The sequence below is a fragment of the Mus pahari genome, chromosome 4, assembly GCF_900095145.1.
Source record: "Mus pahari chromosome 4, PAHARI_EIJ_v1.1, whole genome shotgun sequence".
In the NCBI taxonomy this organism is placed as follows: Eukaryota; Metazoa; Chordata; class Mammalia; order Rodentia; family Muridae; genus Mus; species Mus pahari.
Genome location: NC_034593.1, coordinates 140299823 through 140312811, shown reverse-complemented (window position 1 = coordinate 140312811; position 12989 = coordinate 140299823). Strand labels below are relative to the sequence as shown.

Genomic DNA, 12989 nt, shown 5'->3' with positions numbered 1-12989 from the left:
GGACTTTGGTGATAGCATTTAAAATGTAAATGAAGTAAATACCTAATAAAAATTGGAAAAAAAAGAAAGCAAGCTAAGACAAAATTGGAAAGGGTATAAATGGAACCCTCTATGTTTACAGGTTAAAAAAGAGTATGTTATAATTATCTGGATGACACTGAAAAGAAATGTTGTAATTTTAAAGCAATTTTGTTATTCTCTGTATAGATTACTAAAATATTCTATGAAGTTAATAGAATAAATATATTTAGCATTTGTACATATCAGCAAAAGAAACAAATTTACATATACTTAACATATGCAGTATATGACAATATAGTGAATATATACATGCTAACCAGTATGTAATTAAGAAAATATACAAAAAGACTTTCAAGGATTATAAAACAGACCTTGAATATAAGAAGAAAATGGAAAGTTACACCATTTTCATGGGTCAGCCAGTTGCCTCTTTTCCCTGTACTGACATTTAAGAAAGTTTCATACCAGATATCAAGAAATAATTATAAAATGGTAGGGGAAAATCTCAGGAGAAGTTCACCCAGGAGAGCAGGAAAAGAATCTATTAGCAAATATACTTTGCATAGAAACCTTGGGGGCCCACCTCAGCTGAGGGCGGGGCCTGGAGAAGGGTGGAGGTGGACACAAGGGCAGGCAAAGGGAAGGAAGGATCAGATGTGGGACATCATCTGTTTCATGAGAGTCAGGCCAGAGATGGAGCACATCGTGGAATGGCTTCTCCTACTCTGACCACCTGTGTTTCCCACAGGCTTTATTTATATTAAATTATTTCCTCAGAAAGTTTACTCATTGATTATACAGCTTTTCAAAACACATTTTCTCCTGAAGTTGTCCTTGATTACATAAGAATATTGAATGAAGAACAAAGCAAGCGAACAGTTTTTATGAGAATTGAAAATTAACATTATGATAAAATCAATTTTCTTTAAACTCAATATCTTCTTCCTTAAGACTGGTGTTGTAAAGCCTACGGTTACATAGATGCTAGACAGCATGACTGTGTTCCAATCTGTTTCTGTTTCACTTTGGCATAAGATTAATCGATCAAGTGTTAATTCCTACTACCTGGTATATCAAACTTGGCTTTCTACAAAAGTTCAATCCGACCCTTACTTAATTCTTCCTTTCCTTCTTCTATATTTCTTTTGTATCTGGCATAAGACCACCTTCCTTTTTCTTTGATTCTTAAAATATTGTGCAGCCCCTTGCTTAGGCAAAGGCTGTCTATCAGTAAAGTTCTGGTCTGACAAGACTGTTCAGAAAGGTAGGCAGTTCACTGAGCTAGGATGCCTTCCTCTGTGTCTCTGTCATGAACCCTTGTTTCAGTATGATTCCTATCTTTATTACAATTCTGTAAAGAACAGAAGAACATCAGGATTCTTGCAACTGCTAGCTTTTGCCTTCAGGAAGGTACCAAGGCTTGTCATAAACTATATGCTCAAAATCTCTTCCTATTCATACAAGTTCCTTGTTTCTAAAGTTGAACGTTAAAGACAATTACAGTTAAACTAAATTCAATTACAGTTTGTCAGCTTCTAGTATTTCCCTAAGTTTTTCTCCTTTAATAATTTTTCTCAAATCCTCTATCTCATGCTTTCTAACAATACTCATTAATGATCTAAATGTTTATTTAAGCAATAAGTTCTTAGGAAGGACTCAATTTTCTGCATAACTGTTTTTTTTTCCCTTGGGAACTTTCATTAATTTCATTCTTCTTTACACTAGCTTTTTTTGTGATCCTGGCTCTAGCACTCAGAGAGAGGCCTTTGACAGTGAGAAATTTAAGTAGAGTAAAAATTGTGTAGCAAATGTTCACCAAGGGCAGTGGAGGGGCAGTCCAGGTTGTCCAAGCACCAGAACTTTGTCAAACAGTGCCTTCGGGATGCTTGGTATTGCCAGACAACTGCAGTGCCAGAGAACGGACATTGTGGATGAGTGACTCCATGATAATAAAGGCACCATGGCAACTGGGTATTCACTGAATAAATAGTGAAGTGGGACATATAACACAAGAAAGGCATACAAGGCAATCCCATATAATATATTCATCCATGAAAGGAGAATGTTATACTGTTAATGTAGAATGTGGGGAAAGTCCCCTACGACCTTTGCACAAGTAGTTTTCTTAAGCAAGACAGAAATTTAATTTAGTTCATACTAAATGAAGTCATCTGATAGAATGGAAACTGTTCACTGAGATATACAATAAAGAAGGTGAAATAAGAATCTTGAAGCTGGCTAAAAGGTATTTAATTCCACCTTGTTTAACAGAGAGGTACTAATACCCCCACCAAAAACTAACAAGAAAATTCATGTTGGCAATTGTGAGAACAAAGAATTCTTATATACCCCTGACAGGATTATAAGTTGGTAGACCTCTTTGGAAAGTTATCGTTGCAAAGTGAACTTGGACATGCCCATTATCAATGATGTCATGTTTCAATACCACTTCTAGATAACAGTCAAAATGACTTGCTGTTCAGCTATAAGGAATAAGCAAGGGTTCTCATAGTGGCAACCTAGAACCTACCCATTCTTTTCACCAGGAACAGAATGGATGGATTGTGACATGTTTAAGGTATGAAATAATACAAATCATCCAAATAAATGGTCACCAGCAATCATCTATGGAAGGAATAGGAAACCGCAGAGCAGGAGGTGACAGTCTGCAAACGGGCAGGGGCAGGGGGAGTGGCATGAGGAGCGTCACATCTGAACTGAACAGGCACATTTTTCTCGTCTTTATTTCCTCATTACCATGTTCACATGGCAATTATATTGTGTTAGGAATTGCACACTAAAAAGAGAACACTGAAAAGACTACTTTGGGGAAAGATAGTATGAGTGGATTTGCACAAAAATGTAAAGAAAAGAAAATAAAGAGATCGTTTTTAGAAATAAACCTCTAGTAAAACAATACAAGAAAAAAAAGAAAGAAAGGACTGATATAAACTTCAAACTGAGGGTGCTGGGGAGATGGCCGAACTGGTTTATACTTGCTGCTCAGTAGTAATGGACAGAGCTCAATTCCAGCATTTACAACAGACAGTTCATAACCACCTATAAGTCCACCTCCAAGGTATCCAGTGCCCTCTTCTGGCCAATGCTGACACCTGGACATATGTGTGTGCACACATGCATATAGACACTCATAGACACATACATAAAGTAAAAATAAAGTGTTTTTTCCCAAGTTACCTAAAGAGAAGAGGTATTATTGGTAGTATGATAAAATGTGAAACTTACTGAGACCTCTTATGTACAAGCAATACGGTGTTTTTAAAGTTTAGTAATAGATACACATTGCTTATTTGTAAATAGACAAATTGATTTTTATGTACATCATCATTAAAACAAAATATCAGTGTCTTATAAAAATCTTCATCAGAATAAGAAATTTCTTATATACAATATCCATTGGAACATGATTCATCACTGATGTGTGGAAGCAAGCTATGTACACATCCAGTGATGGACGAAGAAGATGTTGCACAGCCTAGCACACAAGCTTAAGGCAGAAGGACCAGCCTGGAAACAAGACCAAGAATTGAGGGAGGAGAACAGGAAGTAGAAGTTTCTATATACATAATATTATATATATGTTATACATTATACACTATCTATCTATCTATCTATCTATCTATCTATCTATCTATCTATCTATCTATCTACACACATATATATGTATCCTAAACAGCTAAGTCATCTCTCTAGCCTCTTCTTTTTTGATGTTTATTTCAATCCTTTGTTTTTATTTTTATCATATATAAATTATTTACAAATACTTATAAATTATTTATTATTGTAAAATTATTTATACATAAATAACATTATATAAATGTAATGTTATTTAGACTAAGAAATTGTCTTATATAACAACATGGGTGAGCCTTAACATTTTAGGCAAAATAAATGTTACGAGATCCAAGTATCACACAATCTTACACATATGTAGAACTTAAAATGTTTAATTCTTTCTTTTCTTTTCTTTTCTTTTTTTCCAGAGCTTCCTGGAACTCTCTCTGTAGACCAGGCTGGCCTTGAACTCACAGAGATCTACCTGCCTCTGCCTCCCGAGCACTGGGGTTAAAGGCTTACACCATTATGCCTAGCCTAAAAGATTTAATTCTTAGAAGTAGGGAGAATGGTGGAGTGAGAAGCTGGAGAGATGCCAGTGACTTAGAATATGCCTGCCAGGGATCTAGTCCAGGGCATGGTGACAGCAATGGTGCTTAGAATCATGAAGTACAGTCTTCTCACACGGTAAGACACCCATAGCCTAACTCAGCGCGGCCCTTCTACAGTACATATGTACTTCAAAACAACGTGTTATACATGGCAAAAATGCTTCATTTGTTAATCCAAAAATAGGTCCTGAAAGAGAAGAATCAGAGAAAGAAAAAGACAACGTAACCAAACAGAACATTAAAAAATTGTAATTATATTATCTGAGAGGCTGTTGGCTACAATGAACTGTAGCAACTACATGGACATTCAGTGTCAGAGATCTGGGGTTAAAAGGTGAATAGGTGAATCCATGGGAGCAAAGTAGCTGCTGGAAGCCAGGGCAGGAGACAGGGGCGGGGCCAGGGCAGAAGCCAGGACAGGAGGCAGGGGCGGAGTTAGGACAGGAGGCAGGGGCAGAGCCAGGGGTGGAGCCAGAGGCGGAGTTAGAGCAGGAGGCGGGGCCGGAGTTAGGGCATGAGGCAGGGGTGGAGCCAGGGCAGGAGCCAGGGGCGGAGCCAGGGCAGGAGCCAGGGGCGGAGCTAGGTTAGGAGGCCAGGCAGGAGCCAGGGCAGGAGGCAGGGCAAGGTGGCTGCTAATGCCTGCAGGGCTTCTTCAGGGAGTAATGGAATTTCTAAAATTGGGTTGTAGAGAGAGTTGTACAATTGCATGGATGTATTAAAGCCATTGAATTGCATACTTTTAAGAAATGACTGTCAAATTAGATGTCAAAGTGGATGTAGGAGAGACAATCATAAAAGACAGAGTTTGAAATTTGCTGCTTTATTTTAAGAGAAAAGTAACTGAAAAGATTGTAAAAAGCACATAGCTGATGGAGTTTATGTTGGAAAGACAAGCTATATTTCAGCCAATGCATCCATAGATGAGTGAATGTCTGATTTATGTTAAAAATCTAGGCAGAGTGATGTGGGTTTTTTTTATGTTAACCAAAATCTTCAATGTATAATATTTTAGGATTTTTCTGCCTTACTAAAAATTTCAAGTAAACAATCCAACACTGCTAACAAACACATTAAATTAAACATATTAACCAGTTTTTCACTGTGATAATGAGATGCTTGAAGCACTGACTTTATAAATAAAAGGTTTGTTTGTCAGGGTCTCAGAGCTAAAGGCTGCCTTACCTCTGCCAAGCCATGGTGGATGGGGATGACATGCCCAGGGGAAGGGAGTACCCGGACAGAGAAAAAGTGAAGGACTGGGGTGGGTAGAGGTGCAGGTGCCTGGCTGAGACTTTTAGACGTTGATTTTATCTTTACATCTAAGGAGAAGCAGGCCACAGGAAGTACCTGAACACCTTCTGAGGGCGCGTCCCCAACTGAGGATGTGTCTGTCACTAAGCCTCCAGTCTTCAAAATTCCATCACTGTCCTGTACGGCTACCCACAGGGCCAAGTCCCAAAAGATGAGGTTTTGCAAGAACAAAACCAACTCAAATCACAGCAGAGGCCACACATGGGATAGCAACGTTTAAACAAACAAAATTCTACTTCTTTTCTGTTTCTACTGCCCAGTCTGTGGCAGCTTTCAGAAAATAGTCAACAACGTATAAATAAAATATATGCCTGTATAGAATGAGTAAAGTTTGTACATTCCCTTGACATGCTATGTGTTCTAGTTATAACTGTCTAATGTTTAAATACTGCGTCTATTTAATGGGTATGGCTGTTGTGACCAGACACGACTTGTCTGCTTTGGTTTTTGTTTGTTGTTATTTTCCTGCTAGAATGACCACTACAGAACATTTCCATTGCCTGTACCTGCATCTGGCATATCACTTGGTTCTGCCAGTAAGCTACAGGTGGAAATGAGGCACATGCTAGAGACCCACAGACATCCTGATATGATGTTCTCAGGATCTGCGTGGTGCTGATCCTATAGTGTAACTTGGGGTCCCCGATGGCGCTGATCCTACAGTGTAACTTGGGGTACCCGAGTTGAAAGCATGGGAGTCTTGAGATCCCCACTGTGATATAAACTGAAGAAGAGATGCTTTACCAGGCACTTACCCCAGCACTAAATCATACTGTGGGAAAGGAATAAGCCTCAAACACGGGGGGGGGGGGGAAATCAGAAGTTACCCCCACCCAAACGGGAAGAGAGGTTACAATTATACAATTGGGTATCCTTTATTTTCCCAGAGACCACAGACCCAGAACCATTTCTCACACACGAGCTGACTGGGCAGAGCCAAAAAAGGAAGAGTTCAGCCCTGCCTGCTGCTGCCCGGTGATGTTTATATGCTGTAGAAAAGTCCCCTGTAGGGAAATAATATTGTTCCGAGAGCCCTGTCAGCTAACCAGTGAAGGATGGGAAGCTGGTGGATGCTGCCAACCTGACTCTGGCTCAACAAAGACTTTGGGGGAGCAGACATTGTTGGTTAGAAACTTAGAAAAATTCTGAGGATGTGCTATTGTAATGGTGATATTTTAGTAATGTCAGAAGTGTTGATATTGAATCGAGAACACATTAATCCCAAAGTCCTATGCTGTCTTTAGTAGAAGGTGTGGTTTCTTTGTTTTATTTTGGTGTGCTTGAGATTTCCCTCCTCCCCCCAATAAAAACATCTCTCTTCACATTTCTTAGGCTATAGTTGAGAATGTCAGTCCTCCCAAGGTCTGAGTTCCACTGGGGTTTTTCTGCCCTCTAAAATCTAGCATGTGACTAATTCCTGTCTTTCCACAGTAGAACAGTCTCCTAAGCTGACCTTTCTGAGCAGATCTGAGCAGAGGCCAACAGAGCGGCTCTTCTTGTACACACTCCTGTCCTCCAACCAAGAGCCTAGAAGCAAAGGATTCTCAGAGTCTTGAGTTGCAAGATGGAAATAAGGCTAGTGGCCCAGACACACTTTGGAGGACCACTTCTCAAACAGGCAGTGTGCCTTTTGTTTACTGAATTTGGATCTTGTTAAACACTCCAACAGTGTTCTGTACAGACTCAGAAAAGCTAGAAATACAGACCGGAATTAGCAAGACACTAGAAAGGAAACAGTAAGAAGCAAGGTCTGAACACCACCCGAGTGCCGCTGACAGTGCCTTTCTGTGGAACTTGGCAAGGGAAGGTTCAAATCCTCAGAAAACCTGAGGCTCACTGCTTGTGGCTAAGATCAAAGAGTTCTGAATGTAGGAGGCGAGGGAGTAGTCTGGGTTGTCACCTTCAGAGGCCTTATTTATTTACTGTGTTGCTGTGGAAGTATGAAAAGTCTGTGCTGAAATAATTGGAAAATTTTGTGAGTCAATGTGCAATTACAAATAATTTCTGTCTTGCACAAGGGAATTGATTTAGCTGCAAAAAAGAATTAAAATCTGTTATTAATGTTGCTAATGTAATCATCATTAAATATTATTGATTTACCAGCCGTGATAAGCACACTGTTGGTCTACAGGGAGAGTAAGTGAGAAAAAAAATAAGAGGCCTGATTAATTCTTTAGGTTTGAAAGACTATAGCTGGTCCCCAGTGCAGGAATTTTTGGGTCATGTTTATAAATGATATATGTTGCCTTTTCCCAGCTTGCTAAAGAGAAAGAAAAACAAAACTGAGAAAATGCTATATTAGATGCAAAGCTATTCTCTCCTATGTGAACAGTAAATGCTAGTAAAGAAAAGGTTAAAAAGATGATTTTGAATATTAATAAATATTGTTCTTTTATTTCTCTCTTCAACAAGACATAGTTGCCTAAAGTTCAGATTCCTTCTGAGCAGTTTTTCTTTACCATTTTTTAAGAAGTTTTCTGTTGGCAATCAACAAGTCTTCATCATTCACTCAGGGAATGCTAGCTTTATCTTTTAGATATGTGTGTTTGCTAAGAATCACGCCTCAATCACCCTATTGATATCTGCATTTATGAGCCAATTCAACATCCAAAATATTTGCCTTGGATATTAGCTATGGGCTGCAAACATTCACAGAGATATGTAGCCGCAATATAATTTCCTATTAATCACTGTTGCGAGTGCTTCCTTCGCCAGATTTTTATGTCTTCTGGTCAACAACATCTGCTTCTTGAGGAATATAGTTTGTGCCGCTTCCCTGTGGAGTCACCTTCTAGTGCAGACACACAGCTGGTCAGTGCTTACAGCTCACCCCACTGCGATGAGACCAATGTGGCTAAGCACGGAATCCCAGTCTCCAGCAGCCGGCCAGGGCCAGGTTCAGACATTCAGGAATCTCATCATGATAACCTTGGGGGAAGGTTGGGTTCTGTTGAGAATCTTGTACACGTTCCTCAATACTCACAGATTTGCATATGTTCTTCAATTTTCCCATAGACCCACTTCCTCTGAACTGACATACCAAGTGCAAAGAAGCGGCTGATGGATTCAGAAAGACTGGGAGTCCACATTTGTGTGCCTCTGATGCAAGGTTGCCTCAGAATTGTTGACATAGGATACTCACACACTTGAACACCCAGGATCGGTTGGGCTTGTGCATCTGTAACCATCAGCCCTGATTATCAAAGTGATTGGATCTGGACTCAGTTAGGAGACACACATCTATCTATTGGGATCTTTCTAGGGAGGATTGATTAGCTGAAGTGAAAGAACCCTCACCTGGAGTGGGTGGCACCTTCACACTGGCCCAGATGAGGGAAAAAGCGGGTAGTGGGGGGCTTTGCTTCCTTCCCACGGTGTCTTGGGGAGTCTGTCTCTGCAGCTGTCCTTCATTCCCAGCTGATGTCACAGAGCTTGTTTGGGTTCCAACATGAACTGAAGATTGAGGTACTCTCCAGAAATCTTCTAGACTCTACATTTGGATTCCTGAGGTGTCTAGTCCCATGAACTGAGCAGCCAGCAGTTCTCAACCTTTCCAGCATGCAGACAGATGTTGCTGAGCTACGCAGTTCCCATGGTATAAGTCAGTTTAAGAGTATGTATCCATCCAATGGGCTTTGTTCTGTCAGGCAGCCTGACTTACACAGCATCTCAGGGTGTAAGCACTGTCATAGATGGTGAGGAAGGCACAGAGTCCTAACCTTTAGATAAACAAAACATCTTTTAGATTGTCTAATTGAGTTCTTGTATTTTCTGAGGGAAGTAAAGTACCACCTCAGCTGGTGCAAAGCAGACTGGGATTAGAAGCTCAAGTTTCTAGACTAGTCAAGCGTTTCTACGAAACATTTGGGACAGATGAGTTGGGGGGGAACGGTGCCAATTCATTATCCAAATGGTCTCCAGGGAAAGCCGTGGGCAGAGCTCTTTGTTGAATAACTGTGCATATCTGGAGAGGAATGCTAAAGTGCTCCATGCTTTTAAAACTCACTGAGTTTGTCAATAAAAGAAACCCTTTCAAGATACTATGTGAAGTCCCAGCATCAGGGAACTTTGCACTGTGCATCTGACTGCTAGAGCCTTTGGAAACTTGTGGAACACAGTCTCTTCTGCATACTTTAATTCACATAAGCTAATTAGGATAGAGTTGGGCACTAGGAAATGAGGGCCATTGTGTTGGGGTAGAGGAGAAACCAAGAGCAAAAAGATCAATAAGAAGCACAGACCAATCTCCTCATCCACACACAAGAGCAGCGTCTGTCTGTTCCTTCTCATTTTAACCTTTCATCTCTGTCCTTTCCTCTGTTCCTCTCTCTTTCCTCAGAGCTTCTCTGAAACAGAAAGAAACCTAGATTTTTTTCCCCATTTTTTACTTTCCTTTATTTTGAGCCTCCAGGTATAGGTACATAAAGTGACAAATCATGACACATATATTAAATATTGCCCCTTAACAATGTAGAAAATTTAACATACAAAGTAATATAATTACATCCCTCATGAAGTAATTGAGGTATTTTCAAAAAAGCCTCTGTGTTTCACTTCATAATAGGTTCCGTCTGAAACAGCACACGCAAGCACAGTCGTGGGATGGTACCCTCTTTCTGACCTGCCTTCCTCACCTCTTGCTGAACCATATGTAATATCAGATAAAAGAAGCCAGAAGTTTACCTTTCAGTACCTCTGTGCTCACACTGAGGAAGCAATCCCCCCACTCGATCCTTCCTACCCTACCCAAGGGGCTACTGTCTCTCCCTTCCTTCCACCATGGTGCCTAGGAGAGCAGGGAGCAGAAGCTACAAGATGTTCCACACCTGGGCCTCTCCCAGGGTCTTTCTCTGAACTTTAAACTGGGTAGGAAATTGGTGGAGAAAGTGCTAAGCAAGAAGAGAGGCTCATTGGAGGGCCCATGAAAGGCTGTATCAAGAGATGGAGGTCTAAAAGCAAACTGGATTATAAAGTAGAAGAGATACACAGTATTTCCACAATGAGCAGACCAACGTTCACATAGAACCTTCAGAAAGGATCAAGGAATATGTGCATCAGTGTGGCAATCAGCAGGACAGAGGCAGAGGCAACCCTGGACACATGGAAACCCCGTCTAGGGCTACCTTCACCACCCACTTGTATTGCTCCCTCCAGAGGCTGGAGTTCTCACTTCCTGTCATCTTGAACTTGATGGAGAGGAGGTTGGTTTAGAAGTCAGACTGAGTCAGTAGAAAAGAGTGGACAAACATTTCCCAATCTTCCATGTCTTCTCTCCCTCGAGGCTGACAGTCAAGCTTTCACGACTAGGAGTTGTTCCTGTCCAAGTCACTCATTGTCTTGTTGATCACTGCTTCCCCCATCACCATGTGCATGAAATGAGAGAGATGAAATCCAAACCAACTGGTAACTGACTTGGTAGGAAGGCCAGGGTAATTATTTGCAGTCATTTTTAACCAAATGAATTTAATTTCTCCATTCCAGCTGACTTTATTAAATCAAATGCATGAGAATTGACAGTTACATAAACTGTATTCAGATAAAGGGCCATAAAAGCTAATACTGGACACTTTTATGAATCTCAGACTAGAAATACAGACTTACTGCTAGATACAGAGCTCTGACAGCTCATTAGAGTCCTATGTGTGTGCATTTAGAGGGGATGACGATTCAGAGAGTCCACAGGTCCCCAGAACAGGTCTGTCACCTCCAATCTATGAAAGGATCTTCTTGTTTTATAGCTTTGTGCACATTCTCTGTCCCTAAGCACCTGCCTCCAGGATGGAAGATGATTCACTTTGCTCTTGTTATATGAGTTAGATATGAAAAAAGCCTGAACTAAAACCAGGAGGTAATATTCAAGAGTCCTTCCCACACTTGCTTGACATCCAGGGTCTTCCGAGAACAACCAACTTAAAGCTCTTGAGCAGTGTTCTCAACCTGTGAGTCGGGACCTCTTTAGGGGTCCCATATCAGACACTTGTGTTACAATCCGTAATCGTAGCGAAATTACGGTTATGAAGTAGCAAGCAACATAATAATTGTATAGTTGAGGATCACCAGAATGTGGGAACTGAATTAAAGGGTCACAGCATTAGCATGGATGAGAACCACTGCTCTAGAGAGTGGCTCACTTGTTACAAAAAGTAGACTGGAACAGCAGAAACATTCCTTCACCAGGATTTTTCATATTAAATTGAGGCTCACAGTCAGTCACTATACCCTAATTATACCACATAGGATGACTGGATGGTGGAAGGAAAGTGGAGTTTTCCCACAGAGAAGACTGTCCCCCAATCATGGCATTATTGTAAACCATGGGCTTTTCTTGTGTAAAGACTCAACATAAAGGACTTTTCCTCTGCTGTTGGTGACTTGAGTTGGTCCTACATGGGCTGACAACCTCCCATAGACCATGATTTTCTAGCATTCTGAATAGCTTAGACTTCTGTTTCATGTTCTGCCAATTTACCTTGAAAATGGCCAGACATTGACACCACATTAAGAATGTATATTCTTTAAATCAGTCTGGCAGGTGTCAAGGTCCTCATTAAGTCCAGCCTTCATCCTGTCGAGAGCTGTTGATGGCATACTTTCCCACTCTTCAGTGGCACTCCAGTACTCTGCTCGACCACTAGACTGGACGGTCATTTCTAGGTAACCCCCTGCCAATCTGTTTGGTTGACTCCCTAGGTTCTGATAGCTACATGTGTAAGGATGTATCACCAGGTAAATTTACCCACTATAAATTGTGCTTATAGCATTTCCAACTGAAGATTTAATGGGACACACCCATCATTCCCGAACACCAAAATGGTGAAGCCAAAGAACTCCCCGTTGCTCAGAACACCTCTTGACAGCTCTTGTTGTTGAACTTGTACAGGCTTTATTTATCACAGGCATTTGAATCAGTTAAAATTTAGCCTCCCTTTCTTTAGGTGATTTATTTAGTGTTTTTAAGTCTGTTTTTGACATCTTCTTCCATTTCTTCCACTAAAATGATCTTACCCTTATGGTCTTATGGAGACATCATTTATAGCTAGAAAGGCAGATCTGAAAATGCATTACCTTTAAAGAGTGGGATTCATCATATCTGAGTTCATACATCTGATAGCCAAAAAGTGCCATTTCATTTCAGGAGAAAAATTGCTTCTGTCGGTGTAAACAGAATGCATTATCCCCTTTTAATAACCATTCTTAAGTATGCGGCTGTATTACTTTTTCACAGCTGTATTCCAATAAGCTGTGGAGTAATTGCCCGTTCTCCTGTCTAATAGGTTCATTATTCTTTCGCCGTAATTGTGGCCATTAAATGTTCAATTGTTAAGTTTCCACTCCTACGTTGCTTTACTGTTACATTTTATAATGGGGCATGTCATTACAGTGCCCCAGTGGCCATGGCTCTTGTTGAAAGTATTTCTCAGTGTTAGTGAGAACCCTATGAGACAGATCTTCATCCATTTCATTTGTTCA

The 12989-nt window shown here is 40.5% G+C and overlaps 1 long non-coding RNA gene across 1 annotated transcript; it reads left to right on the top strand.

Moving 5' to 3' along the window:
• Window positions 1-2005: 2005 nt before the first annotated feature.
• On the top strand, window positions 2006-5838 carry LOC110319768. Its single transcript, XR_002380424.1, has 3 exons — window positions 2006-2266; window positions 4028-4284; window positions 5533-5838. It is a non-coding gene; the product is annotated as an uncharacterized LOC110319768 (long non-coding RNA).
• Window positions 5839-12989: the final 7151 nt, after the last annotated feature.